Source organism: Terrapene carolina, unplaced genomic scaffold (assembly GCF_002925995.2).
Source record: "Terrapene carolina triunguis isolate 2854851 unplaced genomic scaffold, T_m_triunguis-2.0 Scaffold28924, whole genome shotgun sequence".
In the NCBI taxonomy this organism is placed as follows: domain Eukaryota; kingdom Metazoa; phylum Chordata; order Testudines; family Emydidae; genus Terrapene; species Terrapene triunguis.
The window spans coordinates 21,740-35,702 of record NW_020693275.1 but is presented as its reverse complement, the minus strand read 5'-3'; the positions used below and the strand labels follow the sequence as shown (position 1 = coordinate 35,702).

At 48.9% G+C, this 13,963-nt stretch overlaps 1 protein-coding gene across 1 annotated transcript in view; it reads right to left on the bottom strand.

Moving 5' to 3' along the window:
- Nucleotides 1–13,963, bottom strand: part of LOC112122840 (deleted in malignant brain tumors 1 protein-like) — a gene marked incomplete at its 5' end in the record, with an annotated part of 128,498 nt that overhangs the window by 102,053 nt on the left and 12,482 nt on the right. The window lies entirely within an intron of this gene.

Below are 13,963 nucleotides of genomic sequence, written 5' to 3'. Positions count from 1 at the left end.
GGGGGGGGTTAGTTTGGTTTCTGCAGGGATCTTCCCTGATACCTGCCACGCGGTGGGGGGAGGGATACAGCAATCATCCCAGAGAATTGGATGGTGGGGGGGGTTAGTTTGTTTTCTGCTGCTGAAGGTTAACAGGAAAACCGCAGCAGTCAACAGGCTTTGCTTGCTATGTGGGAAAGGAGGGCGCAGAAGCCGAAAGACAATGGCTTACCATGGCTGCCTGCAAGCTGAATTCTGTTGCCCGGGCCTGCGTCTGTGATCTCTAACACCAAAGCCACAGGCACTCAATATTAAGAGGCAAAATCACATGTGCTATGTAATGTGAATAGTGTTGGTCACCGTGAAAGAGTATAAGCATTGTTCTGCAAAATGTATCTTTTTAAAAAATTCTCTCATTTTTTCCCTCCCTCATGCAGCTGCAAATTCTTCAAGCCTCCGTCCTCCATCCCGAAGGCTAGCACAGATAAGGCGTCGGAAGAAGAAGATGCGAGACGAGATGTTTGCAGAAATCATGCAATCCACCCGCAGTGACAGAGCTAATCTGAATGAGTGGAAGGACACGGTTTCAAAGTATAGGAAAGAAGCCAGTGACCGTGAGGACAGGAGGGACCAACGTGAGGACATGAGGGACCAACGTGAGGACAGGAGGGACCAACGTGAGGACAGGAGAGACGCTCGAGATGAGAGGTGGCGGCAGGAAGATCAGAGGAGTCGGGAAGCAACGCTGGGGCTACTGCGAGAGCAAACAGACATGCTCCGGCGTCTGGTGGAGCTTCAGGAACGGCAGCTGGATTACAGAGTGCCGCTACAGCCCCTGTATAACCCCCCTCCCCCCTCACCATGTTCCATAGCCTCCTCACCCAGACGTGTAAGAACGCGGGGGGGGGGGAGGCTCCGTACACCTTCCCATTCCACCCCAGTGGACAGCCCAAGCAAAAGGCTGTCATTTTTTTAACCTTTTTTTAGTGGCCTTTTCCTTCCCTCCTCCCAAACCCCACCCAGGTTCCCTCCCTCTTTTTATAATCTATGAATAAAGAATAAATGATTTTTAAACGATAGTGACTTTATTTGGTTTGAAAGCAAGCTGGGGGAAGGGGGAGGGTGGGTTACTTACAGAGAATGAGTCAATAAAGGGGGCGGGTTTTCATGAAGGAGAAACAAACAGAAATTTCACACTGTAGCTTGGCCAGTCATGAAACTGGTTTTTAAAGCTTCTCTGATGCACACTGCTTCCTGGTGTGCTCTTCTAATCGCCATGGTGTCTGGCTGCGCGTAATCAGCAGCCAGGCGATTTGCCTCAGCCTCCCACCCTGCCATAAAGGTCTCCCCCTTACTTTCACAGAGATTGTGGAGCACACAGCAAGCAGAAATAACAATGGGGAGATTCCTTTGGCTGAGGTCAGAGCGAGTCAGTAGCGATCGCCAGCGACCTTTTAAACGGCCAAATGCACATTCTACCACCATTCTGCACTTGCTCAGCCTGTAGTTAAACAGCTCCTGACTCCTGTCCAGGCTGCCTGTGTATGGCTTCATGAGCCATGGCATTAAGGGGTAGGCTGGGTCCCCAAGAATAACTATTGGCATTTCAACATCCCCAACGGTTATTTTCTGGTCCGGGAAGTAAGTCCCTTGCTGCAGCCCTTTAAACAGAATAGTGTTCCTGAAGACGCGAGCATCATGAACCCTTCCCGGCCAGCCCGCGTTGATGTTGGTGAAACGTCCCTTGTGATCCACCAGTGCTTGCAGCACCATTGAAAAGTACCCCTTGTGGTTTAGGTACTGGCTGCCCTGGTGCTCCGGTGCCAAGATAGGGATATGGGTTCCATCTATCGCCCCACCACAGTTAGGGAATCCCATTGCAGCAAAGCCATCCACTATGACCTGCACATTTCCCAGAGTCACTACCTTTCGTAGCAGCACCTCAATGATTGCTTTGGCTACTTGCATCACAGCAGCCCCCACAGTAGATTTGCCCACTCCAAATTGATTCCCGACTGACCGGTAGCTGTCTGGCGTTGCAAGCTTCCACAGGGCTATCGCCACTCGCTTCTCAACTGTGAGGGCTGCTCTCATCTTGGTATTCTGGCGTTTCAGGGCAGGGGACAGCAAGTCACAAAGTTCCATGAAAGTGCCCTTACGCATGCGAAAGTTCCGCAGCCACTGGGAATCGTTCCAGACCTGCAACACTATGCGGTCCCACCAGTCAGTGCTTGTTTCCCTTGCCCAGAATCGGCGTTCCATGGCTAGAATCTGCCCCATTAACAACATGATCTCCAAAGCACCGGGGCCCGTGGTTTGAGAGAATTCTGTGTCCGTGTCCATGTCCATGTCCTCATCACGCTGGTCGCTGCGCTCCCGCCGCCGCTGCCTCCTCGCCTCCTTTTTCTGGTCCTGGCTCAGCATAAACTCCACGAGAACGCGCGAGGTGTTTATAATGTTCATGACTGCTGTCTGGAGCTGAGCGGGCTCCATGCTTGCTGTGGTATGGAGTCTGCAGTGTTCACCCAGGAAAAAAGGCGCGAAATGGTTGTCTGCCGTCCCTTGCTTTCATGCAGGGAGGGAGGGAGGGAGGGAGGGGTGAGGCTGTACCCAGAACCACCAGCGACAATGTTTTGGTCCCATCAGGCACTGGGATCTCAACCCAGAATTCCAATGGGCAGGGGAGACTGCGGGAACTATGGGATAGCTACCCACAGTGCAATGCTCCAGAAATCGACGGTAGCCCCGGTACATGGACGCACACCATCGAATTAATGTGGGTAAAAACCGAATTAATGTGCTTAGTGTGGCCGCGCACAATCGAATTTATACAATCTGTTTCCCAAATTCGAATTATCTAAATTCGGATTAATCTCGTAGTGTAGATGTACCCAAAGACACAACCCCTGGAACGGATTAGCACAGCCCCTGAGGTTTCCTTTCTCAGTCTCCCAAGGGTCAGTACACTCTATTACATCTCTCAATAATGTTGTCTTCTGTTTTTCCCTTTCAAAAGTAAATTGTTTTATTCCTAGTCTCTTCATATGACCGTCCCACCCCCAAACTTCCTGCTTCCAATCATCTGCTTTCACCTTCTGTCAACCTTTTCTATCTCCATTGTATCTGTGTACAGATGAAGTGACCAAACTGAATGCAGGATTTGTGGTAAAGGAAAGACAGACATTTCTGTGAAATAGCGATGTACTCTGCATGCGTTCTGCTACTGATTTCATTGAGGGTTCATCCAGAGAACACTTCTGGCTTCTCCACTGGTCAGTACTCAGCTCAGCATTGATATTAAACTATATTTGTAGATGGCATTCGAAATAAATATTCCACTGTGTGAACATGATCAGTTTTACTGGGGTTTCTAGTAACAACTCAGTAACTTGTTACTTGTTGTAGCTTTATTGGTTCAGTGGAAATCCAGACTCTGATTAACCTTCCCCTTGTCACTATTGTCTATAAAGTATTTATTATCCTAGCAGAAATAGTCATCCTTTGTATTTATCGCTAATGGGGAATTCTTTTCTTCATGTTTTAATTTCAGGTGTGAATTACCCAGGGGGAATTTCCCATTTATCTCCTTGGATTCAATGAATGTTTCAAATCTGAATTTGCTTTAGGAACAACCATGTTGCTCACTGCAGAATGTTCTCTTGCTGGTGTCTCACTTTTACCAAATGCCTGATACAACATTCAGTGTAAACCACCCCACCCCCTTCAAACAGCCAGCCATACCAGAAGTGGCCCATCCTTGTCTCTTGGTTTGTTCAATCTCAGCCTCTCCCTGTGATGAGCCGTGGAAACTGCACAATTCATCTGGCAAGAAAAACTTACGCTAATGGGAAGACTTTCAGAAAGGATTTAATAAGAAAAAGGCACAAATTGAACCTGAAGAAATTACAGGGATAAAAAAGCAGGAAACTTCCATCCTGGTCAATCAATGGGAAGTTACACAGAGGAAATTTGTGAACCTTTTCCCACTCGCATTTGAATTTCCTGCATCTTCACACAAATTCTATAGAAACCCCGGCTTTGTCTATCTACCAGGCAGGGACTATCTTTGGGCATCATGCCAGAGGGAGCATTTCTCAGAGAAAGAGGCAAAGCTTTTACATCATCCCAAGGTTATTTGGTCCAATCACATTGTTCTGATACTGATCCCCCAGAGTCACCATGTCCCACATCATCATAACTTGTGTCTCCAGGAGGCAGGAACAGGGTTTCTTTCTCTGTCACAGAGACACCTTCATTCCTTAGCAAGTGCAGACTCCAGCCTAAAATACAAAGGGAGACACATACAGTCAGTGGATCCATTTTATGGCTACATATGGCCACACAGCAAGGGTGGAGCACACTCTCTGGTATGGGTTAGAAAATGTTCCCTCTTCGTTCTTCTCATTGGGTCCATGACAAATTTTAATCCATCATCTCTGTACATATTCTGGAAGTAAAATCCTTGGTTTCCAGACCATTTACAGTTGCCAAGTGAGAACTATATTCACCTGTCACTTCATGTACAAAACCCAATCACTTCCAGGAAGTAGCTCTTACTTAAGGGCATTGTATAATTCACTCTGCGCTAATCACAAACATAAGCACGTTATTCTTATCAAGTACTAAGTAATGCACATTTGATTGCCACTCCAATTCCTCTGGGGTGGCTGGTGGTGTCTCTGCTCATGACACAATGGGGAAGGGAAGGGAGGAGAGGGGAGATGTTGGCCAAGGATAATGGGCAAAGCCTGACTTTTACAAGAAGTGTCATGGGCTCTTTAAAATTTACACATCAGTAACAGGACTTTGGTTTATAAGATTCTGTCCAAAAGATACACGCACAGTAAACTGGTGGGAATCCAGTACTCCAGGGTGTGGCAGCCACACAAGGATTTGAATTTAGAGACTGAGGGACCTTGCTGCTTTTCCTGTCCCCACTGCAAGCACTGAAGCCTCTGCTTTGAGGGAAAGAAGAGAAGAGAGAAGGAGAGTTTTTTCCCACAGGCATTAGGTTGGTCAGGTTTGTTCCTTTGCTGTGTAATGCACATTTCCACCCATCCCATTCTGTAGAGACACTGTGAAGTGCAAACTCACCTGTCTGTGAATCCCTGTTCCTGTCACTCACCCCAGGGCCTTCCTCATCATTCTGCCCCAAACTAGGGTCATCTTCAGGGTCAGACACTTCTCTGGCATCATCATAACCAGCCCCTGGGACATCTCCAGGCAGGGCAGGGGCATCTGACATGAAGATGTGAAGTAATTAAGAGAATATTCACATTGAAGACAGAATTAAACTACATGCTGCAGATGCACCAGCCTCACTGGTCCCTGGGGATCTCTCAGCACTTCCACCCTCAAGGTGGTAAGAGGAGCCCTCCTCTGGAACCCTCAGATTGAGGGGATTTACAGATAATTGATTTGATACATTTCAATAGCTGGTTGTGAGGATCCTAGAGCTCCCAGATGACAAGAGAGACGGGGAGTTGTAGAAAGAGGTGACTGGGATCTAGTCCAGAGGGATTGCTCCACAAGGCATTTGGTTACAATAATTACAAATGTAAATGACTTGGAATTGTCCAGAGTTTGTTCCTGGCTTCCTAAATTTGATAATATTTTAAAATGTCTTTTCAATGCGTTCTCCTGATAAGGTTTACACCATAAACTGCCATCAGTCTTCAATGCACTGACACCACTGGGAGCTGAGCCAGCTAATACGGGTCAGAAATGGGACTTTGGGTGTAAAATCTCTATGTCCCCCACCCCCCATACTCTCCCGTCACAGTGTGTCTGACACAGATGGATATAAGCTGCCATAGCTGCATGTCAGGAAAGGCTGGCAGGGAACATTGCTCCTATGTAAAGGTCTTCATGCTCCTTCAATGTTCCCTCTTTACAACTAGTGAGTAACCTTGGTGCTCATGACAGTGAGGGTCACAGGGCAGTGATCTGAGCCAAGTACTGTGTGGGCAGCTCCTGAGTAAACTGCTCCTTCCGTCCCTGCAATGGGCCTCTGTCATGACCTAGGACATCACATGCTTCCCTACCCCTGGGCCTCCGCACAGCTCTTATAATGCACCTGGTCAGTGCCCCCAGCGTTACGCCAATAGACAATACTGGTGGGTGAACTTCCTGGTTTTCTTAACAAACCACTATTGTCCCTACTGGAAATACAATTATTTTTTCGTCAGGGTGACGTTGCTTCCAGGAGGCGGATTCACTGCTCACCTCGGCCGTCTGGAGTCTGGGGGACGTCGTTCAAGGCAGGCTCCTCCACGTTATCATACTCTAACTGAGACCCCCCTGGGAAAACTCCCTCTGAAACAGCAAACACCACACTCAGCCCTGGCACCAGCAGAGTCTCTTCAGCGCAGGTGACCCTTATAACTAGAGCTGTTTATCATGGCACGTGAGAGGGGAAGTCGCAGGGGCCCATTTTGAGAGGGCACAAGTCAGAGAACTACAGTGAAACAGGAGTCCCAGAAATAACTAGGGGCCAATCCTGTCCCTGCAGAATCCAACAGCAGTTCTTGTATGTGTTTCAGTAGGAGCAGGATCTGGGCTTGTGCTGAGATAACAGGTTGGAACACGGGCGCTGCCAGGCCAGAGCCGGCCTGTGTGAATCCAGCTGATCTCTGCAGACGGGTTTGAATTTTCCTGTTACCCTGGGGAGGAGGAACCTCCCCTCTGCAGGAATTAAAGCTCCCACTGGGAGGTGACTGGCCTGATCCTTTGTGAGCTCCTCCTCCCCACTAGCCTCTCAGGCAGCCCAGGGCTCAGCTTGCAGCGCTCCAGCTTCTCAGCAGAACTGGCTCATCTGCTCAGTGTCTCCTCCCCCAGCCACAGGCTAAACTCCCACAGGGCCCAATTCATGGACTCCCTTGAGAGCAGCTGGGGTAGAAATGCCGCCACTTTTATAATTAGAGATGGGCCCAGGCCAGGAAGTTCAGATCCAGGGTTTTGCTTCAGCTTGTTATAGCGACAGGTGTCAGCTGCAAAACTGAGATCCAGAGCTGGGGTCAGAATCTGCAAATCCCCCCACCCGCAATGTTCTGGTGGGTTCGGATCACTGAGCTGGGCTGAGCCCATCTGTAATTATAACACAGGACAATCTTCTCGTCTCTCTCAGAGGTTAGAGACGAGCCCTGCTGGGCACTGACGCCTTCCACCCAAAGCGACTGACCCGTCTCCTCCAGCTCCTCACCTGGGGAGGTCACTGGGAGCCACTCCCAGGGATGGGTGCTCAGGAGATAGTCACATGTTCCCATCCTGAGATTCTGACAGAAATCCTGTTCAATGGGATTACACCCAACTGTGTAAAATGGGAACCGTGTGAGGGGAAATGGCTGCAACTGCAGGAAGTGTCATAGATATTTTGTTCTCTGTCCAGATTTGGGTCTCTCGGCCTGAGTCTGCCCCTCCCCCGTTACCTTGTTCTGATCCAGGATCGTTTTCCCCCTCGCTGTCCCCGGTGTAATACTGCAGCTTCATCATTGAGTCATCTGAATAGGAGACTGGAGAGACAAGAACCAGAAATTCATCACAGTGAGAACAGCTGAACTGTGGGACTGGGAACACATCCGGGGCCAGGAGCAGGATTTCCAGTCTCAGTCTATTTCTTCATCTACAGGAGATGGTGACTCACAGTGACTCTGAGAGGTGAGAGGCTGACACAGACTCCCCAAGAGAAATCTCCATGTTATTGTGGTAAATGTGACTGAGGGGATGCTACAATCTGACCTGAAAGATGCTGGGGTGAGTGAAGGGCACATCTCTGGCTGCTGGTCCAGGGAAGTTCCACAATGGTTCTGGCCTCCTCAGCCACAGGGGGGACTCCTCCTTCTTAAGGGAAATACCCGCCTCCCCCATGAATCAGTCAATCAGCTCTCCGGGGTGTTTCCAGATTAGGCCAAGACAGGCCCAAGCAGAATCTGTGATTCCCTGTAACCATCTTAAGCTTTCATGGGTGAATACCCACTTCGTCAGATGGATTTCCACTCCATACAACTAAATGCAGTGCCTTGCATGGTGTCAAGTATCAGAGGGGTAGCAGTGTTAGTCTGGATCTGTAAAAAGCGACAAAGAGTCCTGTGGCACCTTATAGACTAACAGAAGTATTGGAGCATAAGCTTTCATGGGTGAATACCCACTTCGTCATAGTAATATATCTTGTTGACTTCAGATGTGCCACAATCTTCTGTTTGACTTTTGTTGCCAGTAACTGTATGATCTCATTTTGAATTGTTTTTCCAAGGTAGTGGTGTGTGTACATTTCTTGGGTGGTGACTCTTCTTAGATGCTCCTGCAGTACAGCATCAAACTCAGCCATCAGCTCCACAATTTTAAGGAAGTTTCCATTGTTTGGCACATACAGCTGATCTGAAGTGCCACGCAGTGCTAGGTTTTGGGTAGCAAGCATTCTCACAAGGGCAATGAGCCTTTTCAGAACATTTTGCCAGTAAAGAGACTCTGGTGCAATCTTCTCTTGATGCTGATCATCTATGGTGGCATTTAACCTTAGTCTCATCTCAAGCTCTTTCCACCTATGGAATGCTCTCTGGTGATTTGCTGTCGTCTCATGGCATGCCAGATTTCTAGCCAGATTTTTCCAGTCCTTTGTTCCTGTAGAACCCAATGTGGCTGGAACATTAGACTGGAAGAGTCTGCAAGAAAAACAGTATGCAGCATTCTGGGGTTTTGAGTACATAAGCCATGGCCTCTCCACTTTGTCACCATTGGGGATTTCACGCCAGTAATGTGTTGGATGGAAACTTCTATTTTCATTGTCTTTGGGGAACATGAAGTTTTTCACTTGCTGTGGCCCATGCAGTACAAGGAAGTCCCTCAGGCTACTGCTCAAGTGGGTGCACAGTCCTGGATCATCTAGACTTAAGGAACTAAACTCAGCAGCAGCTGTTTCTTGCGCCTCCACCACACTCTTCTCTGATCTACACTTTTCTTCAGGAATGTGTATGGTTACATCCATTTGAGATGGAGATATGGATGTTGCAGTAGCTGCCAGGTCACCTGCACTGTGGCTAACTGAAAGATCAGGCATCTTCTCACCACTCACATCCTCACTGGGGCTGGAAGGCTCCCCGTGAACATCTGTGTCTATGTATCTCAGGAGAGCTCCTTCCTGCTTAGATAGAAAAGCTTCCTTTGCTTTCTTTCTTTTTCTGAATGCTGCCCCAGAGGGGCGTTTTCTTCTTTCACTCATGACTACTGTTCTGCGCCAGCTATAGTGGCTCTCAACACTCAATTGAAGGGGACAAATAAGCAGGCTGGTAGCAGGGCCTGAGTGAGGGAAGATATCAGCGTCTTAAGGGCCTAACTGGCTCCTACTACTTCAGTTGACTGCCTGTTCTCCTCAAGTGAGTTCAGGGAAGCAGCAGGAAACAGGAAGCTCCCTGAGAAGCTGGTGTTAATCAGTCCAGGCTCCTGGGAGTGCTAAAGAGGTACATAAGAGGCTCCTCCTCCTCTCTCTCCCTGCAGCTCCTGCTGCTTTCTGTTATTCCCTCTCACCTTTTCTTCTGCCTGCCTGTTATGTCTCTTGTGCCCTCCTTCCTCCAGCCCAGCACTCCACCATCTCTGTGCATCTGGAGCAGAGAGAATACATATGCACCAGCAGCAGACACAATTTTCTACACTCTGGGTCCTAGTGGCGCCTCCCCATAGTCCAGTGGCTGCGGTGGGAGGAGGGCACAGAACATCCCCTGCTCCAATGCTCCGGAGTAGTTTTCAAATGATAGTTTAGCCTGGCCCCAGACAGTCGCTTTCCTGACCCCTCTCTGGTTATACTCCAAGGCTTCAGGATGGGCAGATAGGATATTAACTATCCCTAGAATTGGGACTCACAGTGTATGGTGGGAAGGAAGCCCGTCTCCATCAGTCTATATGAGTAACTGCTGGTCTCAACACAGGGCCAGCTACCACAGCTAGAGCTTGGCAAAAAAACAAGATGATTTGGTTCTCTGGCCATTGGGGAAAAAAAACAAAATAATTCCAAGATTGTATTGAGTTGAGCCAAAAATGACATTGGGAAATTTTTGGCAAATGAAAAAGTAAAAAAAAAGTTTAATGTTGACTGAAACCATTTGGTGTTCTTTTGGACACTAGTTAATTTTTGTTTGTTTGTTTGTTTTTATAGATAAAATTAAAGGAAATTTCTAATGGAAAAGAGAAAAAAACAAAATGTTTTCTTTAGAAAGTGTTGAAATGATATGAATTGTTCTGTGTGTTTGGAACAATTGGGTGAAATTGACAGGAATTTGTGAAATGTTTCAGTGTCTCTGAATCTGCATTTTTCACCAAAACATTTTGTAATGAAGATTTGTGCCCAGTTCCAATGATAAGCTCACAGGGCTGAAGCTGCAGTGATTTAACTCTGGGTCAGGGCCTCAGATGGAAAGGGCGTTAGATAGCTGCTCCCTGTTAAGAGTGAGACACACACCTGAGCGACTGAACATCTCCTGCTTCTCTCTCATCAGGTTATAATCAATCTCCTCGTACACGGCCTCAGAGAAGGGATCCAAGGGTCTTCTGGAACCTGAAAACAAAGGGCCGGGTTTGTACAGGGTCATTGAAACCAGAGATAGGAAACCCTATGGGATCATCCAGCCCCTCCCCCCGGGGCACAGTGCGAGCCTGAACCCTACAGCACATTCCCACTACTGGAATTGAAATGAGCCAGGTGACAGGGTTTCTTTCCACAACAGCTCTTTGATGATGGTTCCCAGGGCTAGTTCGCTGTCTGGAAGCTTCCTCACATTCATCTTAAATGTTCCCTTTTTAATCTCATCCCATTATTCCGGGCTATTCTCGTTTGGAGCAGCTTAAATAATTATTACCCCATGATGCTGTTTATCAGCAAAATGGTGATAACATCTTTTTTTTAAAAATTGAGTTTAAGGCCAGAAGGGACCATTAGAACATCTAGTCTGACCTTCTGTATAACACGGGCCACTGCATTTCACCCAGATACCCCTAGGTTTGAGCCCAAAGATGCCCTTAGACTAAAGCATTTCAGTCCTCAGAAGAATAAGCTCTTGTGTGCCACAGGCAGAAAGCAGGAGTGACGAAGGTACCACCAATGGCCAAGGCCCCTGCAATGGCAGGGAACTGTCTAGGTGAGAGATGCCTAGATCAGGGGTCGGCAACCTTTCAGAAGTGGTGTGCTGAGTCTTCATTTATACACTCTAATTTGAGGCTTCATGTGCCGGTAATACATTTTAACGTTTTTTAGAAGGTCTCCCCATAAGTCTATATATAATATATAACCAAACTACTGTTAGGGTTAGGGTCAGGCCGGAAAGCAGGCTGAGCAAGGCTGGAGATCCAGACCCCAGCTGGCAGTAGGTCAGCGGCTGGAACCCCAGATCGGCAGCTGAGGTGAGTGAAGCTGGCGGCTGGTAGGGCTGAGCAGGTCCGGAGGCCTGAACCCTGTCTGTCAGGGGGCCTGCACTGGAACTCCAACCAGAAGCAAGATGAGTGGGGCTGCGGATGTGGGGATCCCGGCTGGCAAGAGGCCAGCAGCCAGAACCCCAGAGCAGCGACTGAGTGGCTCAGCCCACTCCCGCTCTGGGGTTTCAGCTGCCGGCTCCTGCCAGCCGGGGTCTCAGCCCGCTGCCAGCCTGGGGTTCCTTCTCCCAGGCCAGCAGTGGGTGCTGAGTGGGACCGGCGGTGGGACCCCGGCTGGCAGGAGCCGGCGGCGGAAACCTCAGAGTGGTGGTGGGCTGAGCGGCTCAACCCGCGCCACGTGCCATCAGAAACTAGCTTGCGTGCCACCTTTGGCACGCGTGCCGTAGGTTGCCGACCCCTGGCCTAGATAATCCTGGCAGGCGATCCATGCTCCATGGTTCAGAGGAAGATGAAAATCTCCCAAGGTCCCTTTTTGCCAATCTGACCTGGGGGAAAATTCCTTCCTGATCCCAAATCTGACAATCAGTTTGAACCTGAGCACGTGGAAAAGACACACCAGACAGATATCTTAGAAAGAGGTTTCTCTGAGCCACCTCAGAGGACTGGTCCACCCCATCCAGTGTCACAGCTCCCTCTGTAGCTAATGTCTGATGCTTCAGAAAAGGGCAAGAAACAAAACAAAGCAAAACAAAACACAAATATGGGGGCTTTCCAGAATTCCTTCCTGACCCCTGCAGGCGACTGGCTGAAGCCCTGAACCATGAGGTCTGATTATAGTCATTGTCTTACTGCAAAGTAGTGAATGTTACGTGTATGTTGATGGCAATCCCATTCTCTACCTTCTTTCCAAGGAGCTGGTAGCTAATGTTTGTGAGTGTTTTATAGAAGTAAAATCCCCTACAAGTGCCAGCTTTCAGTACAATACAGCATAATGCTCCTTTCCTGCACTTCTCCTTCCTAAGATTGTCTTTTCTACTGGATCACTCTCTTCACAACTATTTACCACAGCTCTATTTTTATACAATTTTTTTCCCTTGACAATATTTCCAATTTTTCTAGGTTCCTTTTCCATGATGTCTCTCCTCATGATATTCAGAACCCCTCCCTGTGACAGATATTGCAACCCCAGGCAGTATCTTTGGGAATCACTGTATTAAATCTATGAATGGTTTATGTTCTACTGCATTTGGGAGGGGTACCACAGCTCCTTCAGGAAGAAAAAACAGTGGGGGTTGGTGGCTGGGTGGGGGGGGAGGCATGATTAAGGTGAATCACTGAGATTGTAACAACTCCAGAAAGGTAACACCCTTCAAGGTGGTTTATACAGACTGGTTCAAACTGGGTTACCAGAGCCCAAGAGACAAAGAAAGGCTTCTGGTATGAAAGGCTGAGTTTAAACAGACTCAGGGCCTTCATTTTGATTCAGCAAATGGGCAGGACCTTCTGACCACGGGGATCCCAACACTGAATCATTGGACGGACGGTGGTCTATCAGGCTGCTGAGAGAGAGCTGGCTGGTAACTTGTGACTGCTGGCAAATCACTGCTCATAGCCCTTGGGGAGAAAGCACAGCATGGGGACTGGCCTGTGGGCAGACTGGTTTGCTGGGGGTATCACAGTGGAAGTCGGGGGGGGGTGCAGTATTAAAAACCCCTGGCCACAAGGAGGTGGGACAGGGGGTTCCCACCCAGAGACAAGTGATGGCTGGATACCTGAGTAGGAACTCCTGGAATGGATTACTGGAGGGTGGGGGGGATACAGATGCAGCTTCTCTGAAACTGTGACACTCCCTAGCTCGTATCATCTCCAGATTTCATGGCTGGGCTGTTCAATTGCCAAACAGTTAATAAAATAGTAAATGAGAGAGGAGTTACCAGACACCCCCGTCCACCCCACGCAGCCTGGTATCACCCCTCACCCTGACACCCTGCAGCCCCCCTGTTATTTCAGAGGCATTTCACACAATGACACCAATAAGGACCCACCTCTGCGCTGTGCCCTGGCACTTCGCACCTGCACCCCGAGGATGATTAAGACCAGGCAGAGCAGGGCCCCCAGGATAATGCAGATAACCACAGGCAACGTGACTCTCCCACTGTCGGTTGAAGGGCGGCGTGGGGGAGCTGGATGGAAATGAACAGGCAAAAGGGAGAGATTATCCTGTGAGAGTTGTGGGGGGGGGGCAGGGAGCTCCCCAGTCACTCATTGCAGGGACCAGGACAGCAGGGTAATGGGCTGGGACAGTCTGTGCACCATGGGGACAGCTCACAGGCTGCTGTTTAAATCATGGGCTCTGCCCTGTCAGCTGGAGCCAGCTAGGGTGACCAGACAGCAAATGTGAAAAATCGGGACGGGGTGGAGGGTAATAGGGGCCTATATAAGAAAAAGACCCAAAAATCAGGACTGTCCCTATAAAATCAGGACATCTGGTCACCCTAGAGCCAGCAGACAGGAATCCTCCTGCTCAGCAGGGCCTGCAGCTTCCACCCGGGTGTCATTCCCCCTCACATGTCACAGGCCATGGAAAGGAGCTCCTTCCCTCAGGCTGCAGCTTGCAGCTCCTCCT